The following is a 6,206-nucleotide window of genomic DNA, read 5'->3' on the forward strand; positions in this document are numbered from 1 at the left end:
TCTCGTCAATCACCTCTCTCCGAACTCCCCCCCCCCAAACCTCTGAAAACAGCCTCAAGCACACCGAATCTTAATGATAAGGAGGAGTGTTTCTGTCTGTAAGAAAGCCCTTATGTGGGGCAAACTCATTCTGGTTGGCTGGGTCTGGCTGCCTAGTGGGTGGGCCTATGCCCTCCAAGGTCCACCCATGGCTGCACTCCTGCCCAGTCATGTGAAATCCATAGATTAGGACATAATTAATTTCTTTCAATTGACTGATTTCCTTATATGAACTGTAACTCAGTAAAATCTTTGAAATTGTTGCATGTTGTGTTTATATTTTTGTTCAGGATAAATGCAAATGGAGGGCAAGATAGATGTATGCATGTCAGAACTCATTTCACTCCTACTAGGAGTAGTACTGTTGACCGAGTAGCACAGTTGACCAATGACAGAGGAAGGAGCCAGAAAAAAAACCTGCCGAAGACCAAAACAAATACACACTTAAAAAAATGTTGCGGGGACTGTTTCGAAGAATATGGTAGACTTAAGTCTTACTGCTTCAGTATTCAAGGCCATGCAAACCTGGCTAAGTTCATTCTAGGACATCAACATCAAGGAAGGCAGATTAATGATATTCTAAGGGCCTGAATACTAAATTACTTGAGAAGCTATTGCACACACACATGTGCACGTGCACACACACACGTGCACGTGCACACACACACACACACACACACACACACACACTCCATCTTCAGAACTTTAAATTATCTTTTGGATAACAAGCTGGAAATCTCTCTCTTTCTCTCTCTCTCTCCCTCTCTATCTCTGGCCTACAGTCTCAATCGCTCTCACTCTGTTTCTCTCTCTGTTTCAGTCTCCTTTTGTAACTTTCTCTCTCTTCCTCTCTCCCTTCTCCGTCTGACCCAGGGTTGGCCCCTAAGCCTGGTGTCCCAAAACTATAGTTCTCACAAGGCTTAACTATGGTTATTAATGCTATATAGCAGCTGGGTGTGTTAGTTGTCCACAAACACAACTAACAGATAATACATTATATATACACATAAGTCACCTTTTCAGTGACATTATGTTGACCCTCACATACACAAACAAAAAGAAGACTATGATGCACTATTCATCAGGTGTCAGATAATGCGGGATGGTCTTTCTTCACACTGTGGAATATGGACCATTATAACAGGAAGAGGCTGGGTTCCATTTTGACCCGACCTTTATGAAATATGTTGAAATTGTAATAATGATGGCATGCACATCAAAGGAATGGAAGCCAAGCAGTTTATTGCGTTCCCACCAGTGTTCCAAGCCACAGCAAAGCATTGGTACAGGAGATTATGCACGGTGTTGACATTATCTTCTTTTCGCAAAGTTAGATATTTTTTTTTTTATCTCGTTCACTTTCACTCTCTCTCTCTCGTTTTCCCTAGCAATACCTGAGCAAAAATTGGTACTGAATACATTAACTGTAAACATATTCATTCACATTTTAATCTAGTCTATTTTAACTCATGGCGGGGACAAGGTTGGTGCAGCATAAGGGAGTTGTGGAAAATTGGATTTTGGGCCTGGTGTATCGTGGAGCAGAGTTGGGGACTTGGAGTCAGTGACTCAGAAAGAACATCGATTCACATGCTGGGGGCTGTTCTAGTGGTAGTGCTGCCACCCTAGGATCACATGACTCAGACTAGCACTCATTGAGAGGCACCAAAGTCCACCAGGACATCCGGGGGCTATCTTTATTTCAACGCCTCATCACTAAAGAGAGATTGAGATGACAAAAAAACTAAACAAATTACACACAACCTCACCAAAATGTTTTTTTTTTGCTCTTTTAGAAATGGGTGAAAATGTTAAACGCCCTGTGCCGGAGGCTTGTCTTGCTGTTCCTTCAACAGAAAAAAGAGCTGTTCCACTTTAAGGGCTGGATAGAAAGAGTATAGTTTCTTCCCTTACCTCCCAGGCCTCAAATATAATTGTTTTATTGTAAATGCCATATCCCTAATCGTTTGCATTTGATTTGATTCATTTTGAAAAGGACTAAGTGACAGTTTTTATTTTACCTTTATTTAACTCAGCAAGTCAGTTAAGAACACATTCTTATTTTCAATGACGGCCTAGGAACAGTGGCCATTCAGGGGCAGAACTACAGATTTGTACCTTGTCAGCTCAGGGATTTGAACAGTTACTAGTCCAACGCTCTAACCCCTCGGCTACTCTGCCGCCCCTGTAACATGTGGCTAAGCACGTACAAGGTTGCTGGTTCAAAAATTAACCCCAACCCAATTCTTACCCAAACATTTATTGCATAATCTGACTTGCTTAAACTTACCCTAACATTTCTTGCCTTAAATCACATTTGCTTCTGCCCTCGGGACATTGAAAACAGAAAACTCCAAAACTGCTTTTACACGACACCAATAAATGAGATTATCTATCTATAGTAGAATTTGTAGTTGTCTATGTTGGTGTATCCACACATAAAATTGGATGGTCTGCAGATTAACTGACTTGCATAGTTCAATTTTTTAAATTTTGTTATACAGTTGTTCACTAACTTCTTTACATACCGCAGAGGACTGAATTATTACTAGCTCATTATCTATAGGGCACTAAAAGCATAGACAGGTGGAAAACTAGTTCCCTCTGGTTAGGCTTTAAATATCCTGTCACTCATCTGTCTCCTCTGTAGGCTGTGAAAACTGGTTAGAGCCTGTTGTCACGTTGGTATAAATGGGTCGGGAGACGGGCGCAGGAATGCGTAATAGGGGTTTTTATTTCCCAAATTACAGCGTGCCGTGTAAAGGCACAGGGGCGAAGACCAAACAAACACATATACAAAACATAGGGTAGAAACCCAAACAAAAGAGCGAGGAGTACCTCGAATAAATACACAATCGCACAATGATTATTACGGGGGATGAGACCCGTAATCATCTGCACAATATACGTGGCACGAAAGCCAAAACAACATGGCACAGCACACGAACCAACGGACATAGTAACAATAATCGACAGCCCAATGGTGAACCAAAGGGCACACTTATACAATTACTAATCATTGAGGAAATGGGGACCAGGTGTGCGCAATGACACAGTTCCGGAGGGATCCGTGACAGTAATCCCCCGACGCCCTGCACCAGCAGCGCAACGACACCGGCCCAGAGGACGATCACAGGAACGCAGTGCGGGTCGATCAGGACCCGATGCAGCTGCCGAAGTTGCGTTGTCGTAGGACGGGCCAGTTCCAACTGCCGAAGTTGCGGCGCCGTCTGATGGGCCAGTTGCAGTGGCATCAGAAGGACAGGTTGTGGCGGCGTCAGACGGGCCAGTTGCAGCTGCTGAAGTTGCGGCGGGGCCAGACGGACCAAATCGCAGCGACGTCTGACGGGCCATTCCCACTGTCTCCTTTAATGGTCGATTATTCTGTCACGTTGGTATAATGGGATCGGAATACAGGTGCAGGAATGCGTAATAGGGTGTTTTATTACTCCCAAAACTACAGCGTGCCATGTAAAGGCACAGGGACGAAGACCAAACAAACACGTATACAAAACACAGGGTTGAAACCCAAACAAAATAGCGAGGAGTACCTCGAATAAATACACCGGGGCGAGACCCGTACACACACGCACACAATGATGCCACACGGGTCGGGACCCGTAATCATCTGCGCAATACAAGCGGCACAAAAGCCAAAACAACACAGCACAGGTACTCACACGACCAATGGACATGGGAACAATAGTCGACAGGACATTGGTGAACAAAGGGGACACTTATACAATTACTAATCAATGGGAATAGGGGCCAGGTGTGTGTAATGAAAGTTCCGGAGGGATCCGTGAAACCTGTTCTCATTTGTAATGTTTTTGTAAGGAAGTAGAGCCAATTACCCGTTATCTGCTGTATTTTCATAGCTTGCCTCCGCTAGAAGGGGGTTTAGCTCTTTGTGTAGATAAAGTATATAAAGACTGTGTCTTTTGTAAATGACCAAGATCCTCTCCGGGTTCACCCTGAGAGAGTGATTTTCCTTGCAACTGCTTGAATAAACCTCTCATTGTTGATAAATGAGTTCTGCCTGATTCCATGAACTGAGTTTCTCAGCACAACTGTAGGTAGATAATTAAATGATAGGTAGGTTATAATGGTAGGTGTGATATAAAACCATCGCCACCTAGCAACACGACTGAAGGTAAAACAATGAAATTGTATTATGTATGTAAGATACCGTAGTTGTGATATACTGTAATACAATGTGTGATAAAATAACATAGCTGTGGACCAATACTACTGTAGTTACATAATGGCATGATCCTGTGAGTTGTGAAAGAATGCTCAGTGTGATACAAGACCATTACCAATGCTACAGTAGGTAGTAAATCAAAAATAATTTGGTCACGACTCCAATTTGCCCAAGGGTCAAAGGTGCATCTGCTATGGTAGCCCTGCCTGATGAGTGGACAAAAAAGCAACGTTCTATGTGTGTGTGTGTGTGTGTGTGTGTGTGTGTGTGTGTGTGTGTGTGTGTGTGTGTGTGTGCTTGCGTGTGTATGTGCGTGCAAGGTTAGTATACCACACAAACACTGCATACCTCAAAAACACTGTGATCGAGGTTGTACAGGTAAGATGCAACACACATCATACTACGATTGATACAATTCTCAGTCTTCTCACATGCCTTCCGACTATGACATATTTTATCCATAAGCCTTATCATGGTTCTTGTCAATTTTACACATTTTGCAAGGATTGGGTGTGACAGACAAACGATATTACATACTTCCATACTTACACATACATACATATACTACACTAATATATTTGGGACAAGAGGAATGTGAGCTTTGAAAAATGCAGATGAGCCCCGAATCTCAAGCCAAGAGGACATTTGTGTTCCTAGCCTTGGTACCAAGTTAAACACAGATTTGCCTGGCTACACCACTATTAGGATTCAGCAACCAAGTAGCTCAGTGCATATTGATTACTTGAGGGAATTACTCTCTACATAACTGAATAGCAAAGCAACATAATCAGGTATTTCTTCGGGGAAGGGTATGCTTCAGCTGATAGACTTCTTGTTCCCGACATGGCAAACAACTAGACACTTGAAGACTCATATTGGCAGTTAAAACATTGACAGGGGAAGGGGGTAAACATTAAAATGAGAGAAGCAGAGAACAACGCATTGGGGAGTTTGCCATCTGTAGAGACGTGCAGAGAGAGACAGAGGACGCTGGAGATGAGAGTGAATGGGCGTAGAGAACTTGAATTAATATCTGTATCTCGCGAGGAGAAATGGGTAAACGCTATTAGACTGGAGCGAAATAGCTCTCTCTTTCTCTCGTTCTCTCTCTCTCTCTCTGACGTGAGTAAGACGTTTAAGCATGTAAACCCTTGCAAGAATGCCGGCACACACGGCATCCCAAGCACAATCCTCAGAGCAGGTATAGACGAGTTGGCTGGAGTGTTTATAGAGATATTCAATCTCTCCTTATTCCAGTCTGTTGTCCCCACTTGGTTTAACCCTTGTGTGGTGTTCAGGTCTGTGGGACCCATTTCAATGTTTACTTTGGGAAAAATGATACAATGAATCATTTTTTCAACCTGAGACTCATTGGCCTTGGCTCATTTTCTGTGAAGAACATGTAAAATAACACATTTTCATTGAGTGCACACTGTGCTCCCCCCTACACATTTATATTACATGTGTGGTGTTCGGGTAATACGTGTGGAAAAGTGTGTGTGTTGGTGAAAACAAGTAAAAAATGAAACAAAAAGGTTCACTCTTGTCTTCCTCCTCCCTGGGCCTGCTGTTTCAACATAGCCTTAAGAACCTGTCTGTCTCCCTGCCTGTCTGCCGGTCTCCCGTTTTTCTGAAAGTCTTTACCCTTTGAATGTAGTATGTGAAACTACACAATGTCTTACGGGAACGTGCACAATGTTATTAAAATACATTATTTTTATGCATTATTTTGATACATTGTAAACATAAATCTGTCAGGAGCCAGGTGCAAATTGGGGTAGGAACACAACAAATAAATAGCTTTGCATAAGTGGCTCCTTACTACAATCAATCAGTATGGCAAAAATAATCTTAAAGGACATCGCTCAGAGGGCCTTAGAAATATTTTTTTGCAGAGAGAGAAGCTAGTGTGGAAGGAGCGACTTCCACTTTGGAAGATGAAAAGCGTTTTGAATATTGATGT

This window comes from Oncorhynchus mykiss, chromosome 19 (genome assembly GCF_057628025.1).
Source record: "Oncorhynchus mykiss isolate SJ-2025 chromosome 19, ASM5762802v1, whole genome shotgun sequence".
NCBI classification, from domain to species: Eukaryota; Metazoa; Chordata; class Actinopteri; order Salmoniformes; family Salmonidae; genus Oncorhynchus; species Oncorhynchus mykiss.